Below are 16,948 nucleotides of genomic sequence, written 5' to 3' on the forward strand. Positions count from 1 at the left end.
AAGTGCTTTAGAATTCCGTCGAATTCCGTGTAGCATGATTAACAAGAAGCTATCAAGTCAAAACATCACAGCAATCTCAGGATAAATTTCAAGTTGAAGCGTTACAATTTGTCCATGAATCATTGATATAATCAGCCAGTGTTCTGTGATCATGATTTTTCTGTTTGTACTTGAGTTTCAAGGTATGTAAGTAATAGTTTTTCCAACTGTTAATCATAACAGACGATAGCAATGAAACCCTATGAAACTCGAGCGTTTGTTAGACTATATCTCACAAAACCCAATTTCTGATCGCTGCCGTCAGTGCCAAAACAAAACGTTAGGCATTCACTGAGTGCCATCGTCAATCAAAATACCGCAATATTATTATTCTAGACTTGAAATCAATTTAAACTGTCTGCTGGTAAAGAAAGCTCTTTCTCTGCAAAATTAGGATTTCACGTTAAGCTAACCTTATTGGAATGAACTTTTTCAATGAATTTAAGTTCTGAGATGCATATTCATGCTGTGGTGTCACAGTCTTTCTTTTCTTGATTTCTGCATTTTGATAAGATGCAACATGTAACACTCGAATAGGAAAACAGTACAACTTTTCTTGCCTAAAGAGATGCAGGTACATGCCATTTATACAGTAACTAGACTTAAAGAGTAAATCTCTTTAATGTACAGTTAGAATAAGTCTCCACTTTGTCTCCGGCAAATTCATTTGTAATGCCTCTTTCCGAATCCGTATCGCCTCGTACGATATGATAAAGCCAGTGCGCATACGCGATTAAGTTGTTTAATGCTTAATTAGTTAATTTGAATGAAAACAACCTGACGAAGAGCCTTTTCCTTTACATGCATACATCCCCTCTATTTATTCTATTACTATTAAATGATGTTACCGAAGTTAGCGTGCAAAACATATGGAAGTTATCTTTCTTTTTTTAAAGCGAGCACGAGCCGAGCGTGAGTCGAGCGAGAAATGCGCGAGGAATGGAGCGCGAAAAACTGAGTTGATCCAACTCTGTCGCGTGATTCTTATATCGCGTTTACCTTGCACTTCCTTCTGTTCGCTTCAAAGACGCAGAAATTAAAAACTGGAAAACACAAAAATATGCTTCTCGTGCATGTAAGATTGAAGACACTATTATTTTATTTCTGTCAGGGTAAAGGCAAGGAATTTTGTAAAGCGGTAGCCAGGCTAATTTCAAGAAGGAAATTGCATAACATTTAGTCTATTATTCTGATTAAAAGGGAAATTTCGAGTTAGAGCGTTACGGTTTGTCCATGAATCATCGAGATAATAAGCCTGTATGTCTGTAATGTCTGTAATGTCTTCTCTGTGTCTTCCCTCAATAAATTTTTCAACTGTTAATTAAAACAGACGAAACCCCATAGAGATTCGCATCTAAACAGTAAGTAAATTCGAAGAGTAAATCTCCAATGGAATTTAAAAATGAGTCTTCACTATGTCTTTGGTAAATTCAGTTGTGACGCCACTTTCTGATTCTATGTCCCCTCGTACGACTTAATAAAGCCAGTGCGTATGCGGAATAAAGTAGTTTTATGCGTTAGCTAACTTAATTATGAAGAAGGACCTTTTTTGATTTACCTTGCATATGTCAATCATCCCTTGATTTCAATTAAGACGTATGCATTATTTCTCTCAGGATTTTGATAGATGATACCAATCTCCAGAGCTTCCTCAGAGTATGACTCTACAGCCTTTTACAGACGAGCAGCTGAATTATTTCAAATTTGCCTCCATTGTACTCAATGAGTTCGCCACCGCTTTACGTCAGACGTTTAAATATATGTGGAACAACATAATTGGACATCGTCCCGGATATCAACTGTGGGATGACTCCGTGGTGGTAAGAAATTTGTTTCTCAGTGAAGAGGGTGGAAAAACTAAAGTTCCTACGCACACCTCTTATGAAAAATGGGATTGCACAGCTCTGTTTCAGGCAACCCTCCATGCAAGGTCGTTTGCTTTGCCGGATAGCAAAGGTCATAACAGGACACTTGATGAACTGTACATAAGGTACCATAAAGTACCTCGTGGAAAGTTCCATGCATCTGTTGTAAGTCCAGGTGGAAATACAGCTGAAACATCCGCTCTTGCAATTGACCAGCTTCGACGGTTAAGAAACTCGCTTTTTCACCCAGACAGACCAGAGATCGATAAACCAACCTTTGACCAATACGTGCAGCACGCTAAAGAAGCATTCAAAGCTCTTGGTATCAAGACAGATCCCATCGATGCCATCACTGGATTGAAAGAGTCTGATTTCCCCACCAAAGAAGTTCGCAGACTGAAAGAAAGTCTTAGACAGGAGACCAGATCATATATCGAGTGTCTCGAAGAAGTAGAATCAGGTATCAAAGAGGTGAGATCAGATGTCAAAGAAATGAGATCAGATGTCGAAGAGGTTAGATCAAATGTCGACGAATTAAAAGCCCAGGGGAACATTATAAAGGAAAAAGTTGAAGACCTCGCCGGTGATCCAAAGCGATACCTGGATCAAGACCACACTGGTAAAAAATATTAAAAGTTGTCTAGCTCTCAAATAAGTGAATTATGCATTGCTGGAGAGTGTTCTTATCCGTTTTTATTTATTTATTTAATTAATCATTTATTTATTATCTAATTGTATTACATATTAAAAGGGTAACAAAGCTAATTTACATATATAATACATGGGAAATAGAAAAATGAAAAGGCGAGGAAGTCTCAAGAAGCCATGGAGGCTTTAATTAGACAAGTGTAAAGTACGGAAAAAGCTTGATTAATTATCTAATATCAATAACCTTGCGACTGTTTTATAATTAACACTGACCACTTTTCGGAGGCTATTGTTTGATTGTTTAAAGGATCTATTCCTAGCCGAGTTTGTTAACTCGCTATATTGTTATCGAAACTTGTGTGTGTTCTTTGTGTGTAAGCCTGGACAAATCCATTTAAAATTTGTAATGCTGTAATCCCCCTCGATAAGCTTAGGTGCTTTTGGGGGAAAAGATGGGGGGAAAAATTTTGGGGGGAAAAATGTTCAAACAAAAAAAAAACCTTGTTATGAGATTAACTGAATATTTTTCAAATTAATTAAATAGGATCTGAGTAATCGTCTGAAAGATCTTATATTGTTAGACTCAATTATCGAATGAGGCAGAGAGAGAGTTCGACGATTTTGGTCCTGGGTGTAAAATTGTGAATTGTTTGATGTTACAACAGACTTGGGAACGGCATAATTTTGAAAAGAAGACTTACTAGTAGAACTCCATACTACACTCTTGTAAATAAAATATGGATAAACCAAAGAATGATAGAATAAGAAAAGAGGCTCGCTGGGTACGTGAGACCTTTCATTACATAGCATTCCAGTCGTTTTATAAATGTTTATACAAATTAAGTTAATATGCATTTTCCGCGTCAGATGCTATTCTATGAAAACACCCAAAACTTTCACGTGTTCAACTTCCTCAATAATTGTGGTATCAATTTTGAGAGGGCTTGTCGCTAGCGATCTTTTTCATTTAGGTCTAAGAATCATGATTTTGGTTTTTTCACATGAAAGGACAACTTGTTAGCTTTTAGCAAAGTCGTAGCATGACGAATTTCATCTAGGTAATCCATAAGAATTTTAGGACTTCGGTTTTGGTATTGTCGAAAAAAAAAAGAATTCAGCATCTTTCATGCAATTTGGGAGGTTATTGATATGCAAAATAAAGAACAATGGCCTTTGCAGGACGCCGCAGACAAGTTCTCTTTCGCATAAAGTTTTCCTATTGACTTGGACTACTTGTAAGATATCTGACAAGGAACATTTCAGTCAGTCAAGTGCTATACCTCTTAGACCATAAAATTCAAATTTTATAAAAGAATAGAGTGATCAATTGTGTCTTTGGTTTTAAATAAGTCCAACACGACACCTGAAAAGAAATTTTTGTTATAAATTGCATTTGGTATTGTGCTGATGAGGCTCACTAATGCATGTGAGGTGGAGTGTTTTAGACAAGATCATACTTTCAATTATGTACCTTGAGCTAAGATTATGAACAAGGTCTTCCAAAAAATTTTTAAAAAGCAAAAAGTATTAAAATTAGAATGCATTTTTTCAATCAAGCACGGAGTCGTCAGCTTTAAATACAGACGCTACTTGATTTTAAATGGAAAACCACCCGCGGTCATAGAAAAGTTGATAATATGATAATATGTATATCAAAGGACTTCTTAATGGTAGACGTAAACAAATTTTCCAGTTCTGAAGCTTTGCCTTCCTTGAAGTTTTTTACAACCTGAGCGAGCTCGTTTATTTGCATGCACGGGATCAAAACTTTGTATGATGGAGGACGAGACTGGCATTAGATGTTCATTAAAAGATTTAAAGGTTGGGATGATATTTCTCCCTGGATTTGGGCCAACGTTAACGAAGCACTGGTAGAACCTGCTTCCAATCTCTTCAGAATCAGTAATAGTCACACTGTATTTCTGCATTTATAAAATCCTTATAAGTTTACATTTCGCGTGATTTATGGCACAATTTAAGATTTTCCATGTAGCTGTGACATCATTTTTTTATTTTTTAGCGCTTAGGCCTTCATGGCGTTGTTGCTTGTTTGTGTGTTTGTTTGTTTGCACTTATTATTTTTATAAAGGCTGATAGTTTTTAAAGAAACTATTTGGGGCTGCGTCGGTGGGGGTAACGAAATAATTTAGATACATCAACAAAGTTGAAATGGTAAATTGGCCATCGTAACGATTACAAAGGCTGACGTTTCGAGCGTTACCCCTTCGTCGGAGCGAATAGAGGAATTATGGGTTGTGTGTGCTTTTAAAGGCAGAAAATGGAGCTACGTTATTGGTGGGAACATGGCAACGAGAAAAAAACGAATAAATTAGTGGAATGATAAGCGTTTGTTGGTCCCTGTAGGATTTAGACTGCCGGTTTGAGAGATGAGCTTTTGTTCAAGAGTCTTACAGCTTTCCGTGCTACCTAAGTGTAAGGAAAGACCGCAGATTGCCATGTGTTGCTTAGAATGATTAGGTAAATTAAAATGTCTAGCGACTGGTTTCGATTATTTTTATATCTTTGTTTGTATTCAGTCTGTCATTTGACAGAGTGCTCAGATATTGTTTGTTGTTTATTTAAACCGCATGCAAAAAAACTTAATGGCCAGATTTATAATGGTACCGTATGATGTGCATTTTTTATTATTTTTTCTTAAAACTACCGCCATTGTAATTGGCTCTTTTATGATTCCATATGTTCGTTTCTTTCAAGATTCAAAGCCATTCCATCCGCCTTCCAATCTTCCTTTAAAGATTCCACACTTCACTGGCCGTCAGAAAGAGTGTGAAGAGATTAGCAGCCACTTGACTTCCAAAGGTACCCGGATCGTGTCGATATGGGGCTCGCCTGGTTTTGGTAAAACTTCTGTAGCAACTACTGTCGGACATCAACTCCAATCCGGAGGACTACCTGTGTTCTTCTTCTCCATGCGAGGACTCCGGTCAAAAGCTGATCTGACTTCGAGGCTTTTGAGCTTCTTTAGAAGACACTCTTCAAAAACTCAGATACCTCAGCGGATGACCATTGACGATGAACTTTCACTCTTTCTCAGCGAAATTTCAGATGAATTTGTGATGATTCTCGACAACGCTGATGACTTACTTGAAAGTGGAGCTCTGAACGTCAAAGAGGATTTCATACAATTCCTTGAGGTTATCCTCAGTCAAGTCGAAAATGCATCATTTCTTATTACGACGAGGGAATCTCTTGAATTCATAAATGTGCATTTCCAGGGCCATCGCACAGTAAGAATACGACCATTAGACGAGTCCTTTTCTCAAAGTTTAGTGGGTGAACTACTCCCAAGTGCGACCACGACTGACCGCTCGAAAATTGCGAAAATCTGCGGGAACGTACCTTTGGCCATAAAATTGTTGTGTTCCTCTATTTCTGAAGATAATGCTCAGCCTTGTCAATTTTTAAAGGAATTGGGGGAGTCTACGGGAAGAGACCTTGTCGACCTACTAGACAAGCCAGACTATCCTAGCAATCTGCGATTGAAGTTTCTAATGAAAACTTCTTTTGAGAGACTCTCTTTACCAGAAAAGGAGGCACTGGTATCTCTTACTGTTCTTCCAGAAGATTTTAACCTCTCTGTTGCTGCTGCTGTTTTAGATGTCAAATCAAGTGTCGAGGCCAAGAAGGTCTTACATAGACTTCGAAGGAAATCTCTCCTCGACTCCAGCTGCAAACCCGACTTATTTTCGATGCATAAATTGCTTCTGTCATTTGCAAGAGAAAGAGGCCAAAATGAAATGAAAAAAACCATGCTGAACTCCAAAGCACGTATGTCTACATATTACATCTCTCTTTTCGAGAAGCTAAATGACAACTTTTTGACAGGACATTCCATGCAAGCATTTATTGATTTCTTTGAACAGAAGCAGAACATTATTCAGAGTCTACTGGAGAGCTCTTCCGATCCCAAGACATGTGACGTTGCTTTTGGTGTATTAATAAAAGCGGAGGTATTTTTAGATTCCCTTTTCTGGTGCGAGGGAGAAAACATCGACAAACTTTACGAACATGCAGCTGAAGTAGCTCAGAAGTTTGGAAAAAGTGTGTTCTATAGTCGGTTACAGTTGTCTTTGGCATTCACAGAAGTGACCTTGGGGATACATGGAAGAACAATGAAGCTGCTCTTGAAAGTCGACAGCATTACTTTGTCTGTTTATGATAAAGCAAAAATCTTCTGTTACAGAGGCATCTGTCAGCTGGCCTCAAAGAAAATGGACGACGGAGCTCAGAACTTACAAGAGGCTCTTTTATTGATGGGTAACAGCGCTGAAGAGCGAGTTCTCAAAGTTACTGCATTACAGATTCTTGCAACCTACTTTCGTTTCAAAGAGAAGAGAGGAATTGCATTGGAGCTTTACTTGAAAGCTTTAGATGAATGCAGAGCATTAGGAGACGCAAGTCTGCTTGTTATTCCTCCATTAGAGAAGAGAGAGTTGAAAACTATCGAGGGAGAGAAGCCAAAGTCAGATTCTACAACCACGGGACCACTACGATTAGAAATAATTTGCGTTGTTAGCAAAGCTACAAAACAGTTCTCTGATGATGAGACAAAAGAAGCAATAAGCAATTCTGTGCTAAAAATATCAAAAGAAATAGGAAATCCAAGTATTTCACACTCAATTGGCTTATGGAATTTCCAACGCAACGTCAATAGAACATTAAGCAACGTAATGAATAATCCTAAAGCAGCAGTAAAATTGTGCGTCACAAGCATTAGTTACCACAAAGTGACCTTACACAAAAACGCAGAAGAGACCGCAAAGGATAACCCCAAGCCAGACGACGATTTCAACTTAAAGGTGCACCAGGAAGGACTACTAAAAAACTATTTGGACCATGGCTGCGCTCTTTACAAAATGCAAGACTATTCCAAAGCCATTCAATCTTATCAATGTGCCCTTAACATCGCAATAGGAATGTTCGGAAAAGAACACTTAGACACAGTTCAGAGTTACTTTTTTCTCGGACTAACACAACACGAATCAGGTGACCTCTCGTCTGCACTTCGGTCCTTTCAGTGTGCTCTCGACATAACAATTAGACTTTTCGGGGAAGGACACTCACGCACAGCTCACAGTTACTTTTGTCTAGGACAAACACAACATGCATCAGGCGACTTTTCATCAGCCCTTCAGTCCCATCAACGTGCCCTTGACATAAGGGTTGCACTCTTTGGGGAAGAACACCCATACACAGCTCAGAGCTACTCTTCTCTCGGAGCAACACGATATGACTCAGGCGACTTCCCCTCTGCACTCCAGTGCTCTCAGCGTGCTCTTGACATCCGAGTTAAACTCTTCGGGGAAGAACACCCAGACACAGCTCACAGTTACTTTTGTCTAGGACAAACACAACATGCATCAGGCGACTTTTCATCAGCCCTTCAGTCCCATCAACGTGCCCTTGACATAAGGGTTGAACTCTTTGGGGACGAACACCCAGCCACAGCTCAGAGCTACTATTCTCTCGGAGTAACCAAACATGCTTCTGGCGACCTTTTGTCAGCACTTCGTTGCAAGCAGCGAGCTCTTGACATCCGAGTTAAACTCTTCGGGGAAAAGAACCCTGACACAGCTTACAGTTACTTTTCTCTCGGACTGACACAACATGCATCAGGCGACTTTTCATCAGCCCTTCAGTCCCATCAACGTGCCCTTGACATAAGGGTTGAACTCTTTGGGGAAGAACACCCAGACACCGCTCAGAGCTACTCTTCTCTCGGAGCAACACAATATGAGTCAGGCGACTTCCCTTCTGCACTTCAGTGCTCTCAGCGTGCTCTTAACATCCGAGTTAAACTCTTCGGGGAAGAACACCCAGACACAGCTCAGAGCTACTCTTCTCTCGGAGTAACCAAACATGCTACTGGCGACCTTTTGTCAGCACTTCGTTGCAAGCAGCGAGCTCTTGACATCCGAGTTAAACTCTTCGGGGAAGAACACCCAGACACAGCTCAGAGCTACTCTTCTCTCGCAGTAACCAAACACGCTTCTGGCGACTTTTTGTCAGCACTTCGTTGCACACAGCGTGCTCTTGACATCCGAGTTAAACTCTTCGGGGAAGAACACCCAGACACAGCTCACAGTTACTATTCTCTCGGACTAACACAACGCGCTTCAGGTGACCTCTCGTCTGCACTTCGGTCCTATCAGTGTGCTCTCGACTTAAGAATTAGACTTTTCGGGGAAGGACACTCACGCACAGCTCACAGTTACTTTTGTCTAGGAGATACACAACATGCATCAGGCGACTTTTCATCAGCCCTTCAGTCCCATCAACGTGCCCTTGACATAAGGGTTGAACTCTTTGGGGACGAACACCCAGCCACAGCTCAGAGCTACTATTCTCTCGGAGTAACCAAACATGCTTCTGGCGACCTTTTGTCAGCACTTCGTTGCAAGCAGCGAGCTCTTGACATCCGAGTTAAACTCTTCGGGGAAAAGAACCCTGACACAGCTTACAGTTACTTTTCTCTCGGAAAGACACAACATGCATCAGGCGACTTTTCATCAGCCCTTCAGTCCCATCAACGTGCCCTTGACATAAGGGTTGAACTCTTTGGGGAAGAACACCCATACACAGCTCAGAGCTACTCTTCTCTCGGAGCAACACAATATGAGTCAGGCGACTTCCCTTCTGCACTCCAGTGCTTTCAGCGTGCTCTTGACATCCGAATTAAACTCTTCGGGGAAGAACACCCAGACACAGCTCACAGTTACTTTTGTCTAGGACAAACACAACATGCATCAGGCGACTTTTCATCAGCCCTTCAGTCCCATCAACGTGCCCTTGACATAAGGGTTGAACTCTTTGGGGAAGAACACCCAGACACCGCTCAGAGCTACTCTTCTCTCGGAGCAACACAATATGAGTCAGGCGACTTCCCTTCTGCACTCCAGTGCTTTCAGCGTGCTCTTGACATCCGAATTAAACTCTTCGGGGAAGAACACCCAGACACAGCTCACAGTTACTTTTGTCTAGGACAAACACAACATGCATCAGGCGACTTTTCATCAGCCCTTCAGTCCCATCAACGTGCCCTTGACATAAGGGTTGAACTCTTTGGGGAAGAACACCCAGACACCGCTCAGAGCTACTCTTCTCTCGGAGCAACACAATATGAGTCAGGCACCTTACTTTCTGCACTTCAGTGCTCTCAGCGTGCTCTTAACATCCGAGTTAAACTCTTCGGGGAAGAACACCCAGACACAGCTCAGAGCTACTCTTCTCTCGGAGAAATCAAACATGCTTCTGGCGACCTTTTGTCAGCACTTCGTTGCAAGCAGCGAGCTCTTGACATCCGAGTTAAACTCTTCGGGGAAAAGAACCCTGACACAGCTCACAGTTAGTTTGGTCTAGGACAAACACAACATGCATCAGGCGACTTTTCATCAGCCCTTCAGTCCCATCAACGTGCCCTTGACATAAAGGTTGACCTCTTTGGGGAAGAACACCCAGACACAGCTCACAGTTACTTTTGTCTAGGACAAACACAACATGCATCAGGCGACTTTTCATCAGCCCTTCAGTCCCATCAACGTGCCCTTGACACAAAGGTTGAACTCTTTGGGGAAGATCACCCAGACACACCTCAGAGCTCTTCTTCTCTCGGAGTAACCAAACATGCTTCTGGCGACCTTTTGTCAGCACTTCGTTGCAAGCAGCGAGCTCTTGACATCCCGGTTAAACCCTTCGAGGAACAAAACCCTGACAAAGCTCACAGTTACTTTTGTCTAGGACAAACACAACATGCATCAGGCGACTTTTCATCAGCCCTTCAGTCCCATCAACGTGCCCTTGACATAAGGGTTGAACTCTTTGGGGAAGAACACCCAGACACCGCTCAGAGCTACTCTTCTCTCGGAGCAACACAATATGAGTCAGGCGCCTTCCCTTCTGCACTTCAGTGCTCTCAGCGTGCTCTTAACATCCGAGTTAAACTCTTCGGGGAAGAACACCCAGACACACCTCAGAGCTACTCTTCTCTCGGAGTAACCAAACATGCTTCTGGCGACCTTTTGTCAGCACTTCGTTGCTAGCAGCGAGCTCTTGACATCCCAGTTAAACTCTTCGGGGTAAAGAACCCTGACACAGCTCACAGTTACTTTTCTCTCGGACTGACACAACATGCATCAGGCGACTTTTCATCAGCCCTTCAGTCCCATCAACGTGCCCTTGACATAAGGGTTGAACTCTTTGGGGAAGAACACCCAGACACCGCTCAGAGCTACTCTTCTCTCGGAGCAACACAATATGAGTCAGGCGCCTTCCCTTCTGCACTTCAGTGCTCTCAGCGTGCTCTTAACATCCGAGTTAAACTCTTCGGGGAAGAACACCCAGACACAGCTCAGAGCTACTCTTCTCTCGGAGTAACCAAATATGCTTCTGGCGGCCTTTTGTCAGCACTTCGCTGCAAGCAGCGAGCTCTTGACATCCGAGTTAAACTCTTCGGGGAAAAGAACCCTGACACAGCTCACCGTTACTTTTCTCTCGGACTGACACAACATGCATCAGGCGACTTTTCATCAGCCCTTCAGTCCCATCAACGTGCCCTTGACATAAGGGTTGAACTCTTTGGGGAAGAACACCCATACACAGCTCAGAGCTACTCTTCTCTCGGAGCAACACAATATGAGTCAGGCGACTTCCCTTCTGCACTCCAGTGCTCTCAGCGTGCTCTTGACATCCGAGTTAAACTCTTCGGGGAAGAACACCCAGACACAGCTCACAGTTACTTTTGTCTAGGACAAACACAACATGCATCAGGCGACTTTTCATCAGCCCTTCAGTCCCATCAACGTGCCCTTGACATAAGGGTTGAACTCTTTGGGGAAGAACACCCAGACACCGCTCAGAGCTACTCTTCTCTCGGAGCAACACAATATGAGTCAGGCGCCTTCCCTTCTGCACTTCAGTGCTCTCAGCGTGCTCTTAACATCCGAGTTAAACTCTTCGGGGAAGAACACCCAGACACAGCTTAGAGCTACTCTTCTCTCGGAGTAACCAAACATGCTTCTGGCGACCTTTTGTCAGCACTTCGTTGCAAGCAGCGAGCTCTTGACATCCGAGTTAAACTCTTCGGGGAAAAGAACCCTGACACAGCTCACAGTTACTTTTCTCTCGGAGTGACACAACATGCATCAGGCGACTTTTCATCAGCCCTTCAGTCCCATCAACGTGCCCTTGACATAAGGGTTGAACTCTTTGGGGAAGAACACCCATACACAGCTCAGAGCTACTCTTCTCTCGGAGCAACACAATATGAGTCAGGCGACTTCCCTTCTGCACTTCAGTGCTCTCAGCGTGCTCTTGACATCCGAGTTAAACTCTTCGGGGAAGAACACCCAGACACAGCTCAGAGTTACTCTTCTCTTGGAGTAACACATCATGAGTAAGGCGACTTGTCTTCTGCACTTCAGTCTTCTCAGCGTGCTCTTGACATCCGAGTTAAACTCTTGGGGGAAGAACACCCAGACACAGCTAACAGTTACCTTTCTCTCGGAGTAACACAACATGCATCAGGTGACTTTTCATCGGCACTTTACTGTAAACAGCGGGCTCTTGACATCAGAGTTAAGCTCTTTGGGGAAGTATACCCAGACACAGCTCAAAGCCACTATAGTCTTGCAATAACACAATTTGCCTTACGAAATTTCCTTTCAGCTCTTCGATCACTTTGGCGTTCGTTGCAAATCAGCTCGCAGATACAAAGCTGAGCTATTGTTTAGTGAGAGTATACATAGAACAATAGTGAAGGGACGACTTCTCCAGCTGTGCGTTAATCTACGCGGCGTGCACTTGACACTTAAAACTGCTAGGGATAGAACATTAAGTGATTGCTTAAACTTCTCGCGATAGAGCAGTAGAGGATATACCGAGCAACTGTATGAAAGAGTAATAATCATAATAAATCATTATCGTTTGTCTCGCTATGGATAGTCACTTAAGATGTGGATCGCGACGTTTCAACTGCGTACTGCTATCTTTCATCAGGTAATGAGATCGACTGCTTTCGGGTCTCTAAGTCTAATAACTTAATTTATGTCTAATTACTGAAAAGCACTGCCTTGTGTTTGGTTTAATCTCTTCTTGGAGAACCACCAAAGCTATTTAGTTACAAAAAAAGCTTACCGAGTCCCCAGGTTCAGGGAGTAGGGAAGAAGTGGGGTGCTCCCATTACCTTGCATTGGGAATACAACGTAAGCCTTTCAGACTCGATCTACGTCTGTTTTAAACATCGTTATTATATCAAAACAATTCTAGCATCCGTTTGAGTCGAATGCAAATGGATCAATCATCAGTAGAGGAGATAAAAAAAGACATTGGGAAACTCAAACAGTTAACAACCAATTTCATAATTTGCAAGTATGAAATAAGTTTCCAATTTGAATGCTTAATCGGAAACACTGGTAAAAACAAAACAGTACGTATACGTCATCAGCATGCTACTATTTGACTTTGTATGAGGCTGGCTCAGGTACAACTTAAAGAGGGCATTTTATTACGGGGGGAACGAATGTAAATTTACAAGGAATAATAGAGAATTACTTATTAATTCTGCGTCAAAAGTTAAGGAAGCAAATCTCTCCTTCTGACAGAAAGGATGATTTTGAACATCGTTCCAAAAGCCGTAATAATAAAATCCAGCTAAGAGACTCCTTCCCTTTTAACCTTTGTATGAAATTAAACCTCAACCCCGCTGGGAGGGGAAGCGACTTGAATTTGCAGAGAACTGAATGATTTTTTTGAAAACTTGAAAAAGCAAATTAGTCTGAAATAAACTTAAGATTGTTTACTTCATCTCCATGTTTACGGAAACTACATTAAAAATACTTCGGGCTGGTTATTTAATCAAAGTTTAGCCGTTGTTTGGCAAAACCGCGTTCTAAGCCATCTTCAATTTTTTCTATCTGGACATTTATTTTTTTTGAACAGTAGTGAGAGGGCCGAAAGCTTATAGGGGAAAGATATTTTTTAATTAAATCAACTATTGAGAATCCCTGAGGGCCTCTGCTTGCGTAAAACCGTGGTTTGGGTTACATCTCATGTAAATAACTGGTCCTCTATGTCATGAGTTTTGTCATCTGACATGTTGTGGAAACCAACAAACATTTTGGGCATTCCAGACATCTTGAACAGACTTTCCGTTACAGCAGTGCTCAGACAAAAGTTCGCTAGTTATAAAATCAAGATCTCAATATCCCTGACTTCGCTGCAGTTTGCTTTCTTCACCATAGTCTAGTAAATGTTTGTGTATCCAGCCCTCACACATGGTAACAAGATTTTATTGTCTCCTCCTGCTGCACTGTTATCGTCATCGCTCTATTGTGCTTGTATTTTAAACATCACTCCGAAAAAAGTATTTCAAATACCTCAAAAATTGAATGATGCAGAAAAGCTGGTGTTGACGAAATGTAAATAAAAATTCACGAGTAGAAATAATATAACAGTATCGACATTGAACTTATTCCTCAACGGTGTGCTTCCTTAGGGATATACCACCCTTTCCGCTTGCTCTTAACCCTTTCTCTCATTGCTTCCCTTTCTTTCAGCCTATCTCAACTTTCTTCCATCTCCTTCCCTTCTTTATCTCCTCTTCTTCCCTCCTTTCCTTTCCCCTTCCTACCCCTTTCTCTCATTTCTTCTTTCTTCCTGTCCATCCTACCTCTCTTCCTCTTAAATTCCTCCCTCAACATATCGTCCTCCTCTCTCTCCCTCCCCGCGTCTAGATTATATATAGTCACCCTACCGACCCTTCCTGTCCTTCCCTCCACCTTCCCTGCCATTCAACCTCCTCCTTCCCAATCCATGTTTCCTCCATCTTTCTCCCTGCCACGGTGTCTCTTCCCTCATCTCCTCCAATTTCCTTATCATCCTTCTCAGTTTTGCAATTCAAGAACCAGATTTGAATGAGGTCAAGCTGATTAAAACATCTTTCTAAACGACATCACACAACAGATTAGAACTCCATTGAACAGAAAATCCTACTCAGTCTTTTCATGGAAGGCGACATATTCAATAATTTCCGCTCCGTTCCCCTTGAAAACCATGTAATCTCAAAAATCTTCCACGCCACCCGCCGTCTCCTCTTCCGGGTGATCATGATAAATAATAACTGCTGCCTAACATCAGGCCGGTTCAGTCTCGCCATAAATGTTTTAGCACTAGTAAATGGCGCCAAAATACGAACCATGAGCCATAGCTCGACAAAACTCGTCTGATAATGCTACTGAAGGGCACCAATAGCAAGAAACATTATTACGACCATGACAAATACCCCTCGGCCAAAATATATCCTTAAATAAAGGGTACAAAAGTTGACCTTTTCCTACGAGAATATGAAATCCAATAGTCCATGCAGCAGCGCGCAAATGACGCTTCGTGTCAATTTACGCGGGCACAAAGCGTTAACTGTCCCATTTCACTTATCACGGATAATCTTCATTAATAATGATGACAATAATAATATAATAATTTAGCAATGGACATTCCACTGGATGGCTCTTCTTGTTCGCTGTTTCCAGATCGAATTGGAATTTGGAATGTTGATGAGTACACTGTCCTATTAGGGCTCAAATCACAGCACTGATTGCCAATCACGCTCGAGGATTTTGTTAACGTTTAGATGAAAGGGAAATTCCCTTGCTAAAACGTATCGTATGACCAACACGTCGCATTTTATTTGAGTCAAAAGCACTTTTCATACCAGAGCTTGCTGACGCCTTGTTGAATTTATAACGCAAGATTCAGTTTTGGAGTTTTAGAGTTTCCTTTCGTCTATGAATCTTTGACATAATCAACCAGGATGTTCACCATTACCGTAATACAAGCTTGGTACGTAAAAATATTTTCCAATTTACTGACTCAATAAACTAGACTAAATATGAATGGTTAAGAAAATTCGCGAGCTTGTTAGAAGTGACACAACACTGAATAGTACTCATCAGTTCAAAGTTAATGATCGATGTTCTTTGAGATCACCTCCACTAAGTCCTTTCTTGCACAAATTAAGAAAGCTACATGTCAAATCATAAGATGCCCCGGTGAAAATAAACATCAAATTGATACACTAATATCGAACACATTCTCTGATCTGACTCTCTCCAGATTCTTTGCTGTCAACAGTTTAATTAGTTGTGGAGTTTTTACTCATTCGGAGATTTGTTTGAGGAGGAAAGTTATCATCCAAAAGGTCTTAAGACGAAATCGCAGAGTTGCACACGACAGTCGCAGAATAAGGGAAAAATAAAGAGCAAAGATCAGGCAATCGAAGATTCTCCACTCCTAACAAATGTGTATTACTGTAGATTCTGAAAATCGACGATGTTCCTAAAATAGGAAAATACTATTTCAAAATCGATTTATACATTTTAATTCTATAACTTCCGCGATTTGATTGTAAATTCTCTCCTCTAGCTGCCATACATTTCATTGAAAATGAGTTGCAAGAATTTGGTGTTGGATCAAGATAACAAGTTCTACCTGACAAGTTTAAGTATTCTCATTATCAGTTTGCTGGATAATGTATGGATATTATAAGGAGAAGTTACATGTTAATCACTTCTGGGAGTTGAAAGGTTAAAGACTTGGGTTCAAACGACAAGAGCGGATTGTGTTTGCCTTGTTAAGGAAATTCTATCTTTGTAAGAAGTTATGTCTTGAAGGTATGTTGATGCCGGAAATGGAAATTGTTTACTACTGAGTCATATTTTTCGGATCTAGAGGAAATTTCCCTTACTCGATTTGCTAAGGTGTTTCTGACCTGTGAAATTCTTAGAAATCGAAATTTTGTTAAGATAACACTACACGCAACGTGTACAATTTCAACGGTTCTACGACTGAAGCTATCTCGCTATTTGACATTAAGTATTTGCTAAATCATTTACTGCAAACTACGACTGTCATAAGTATTAAGTCAGAGAATTTCTTTGTGAAAATAGAAACTGTAGTGAACTGCTTTAACAGTTAAAATTAAATGTTCTGCTTTTCAAAAAACATGAACCTTATTGCCGTATATCTAATTTTTCTTGAAGCGTTATTTCTACTTTTTGATGTCCGTGAAACGTGCGGAGGACCCCCATTTACCCCCCACCCCCAACCCCCCTCTTGTACCGAGCTTTCCGAGGATACGGAGACTAGGTATAACTTGAGGCTGGAGACCGTTCTAAGTGGCTAAAAGAGTATTTTCTTCGGTTCTCGTTCAAATTTCAAATTTCAAACCAGCAACGTTGTTTCCCCATCAAAAACTGCAAAAGATTGAAGAGAACTGCCCCGGCTCCGTTCGTATCATTTTTCATTTATCATATTTATAGAATTGGACATATTTTGTCTGGGTCTTAAATTTCATGACGTGATACGTGCGCTTCGCTATTCTT

At 41.3% G+C, this 16,948-nt stretch overlaps 1 pseudogene across 1 annotated transcript; it reads left to right on the forward strand.

Annotated features, from left to right (window-relative positions):
• LOC148720845 (uncharacterized) lies at positions 1-12,503 on the forward strand (annotated as a pseudogene). Its single transcript, XR_015992978.1, has 3 exons — positions 1-182; positions 1,656-2,523; positions 5,268-12,503. The product of XR_015992978.1 is annotated as an uncharacterized LOC148720845 (transcript).
• The last annotated feature ends 4,445 nt before the right edge of the window (positions 12,504-16,948 follow it).

This window comes from Stylophora pistillata, chromosome 11, assembly GCF_964205215.1.
Source record: "Stylophora pistillata chromosome 11, jaStyPist1.2, whole genome shotgun sequence".
NCBI lineage: Eukaryota > Metazoa > Cnidaria > Anthozoa > Scleractinia > Pocilloporidae > Stylophora > Stylophora pistillata.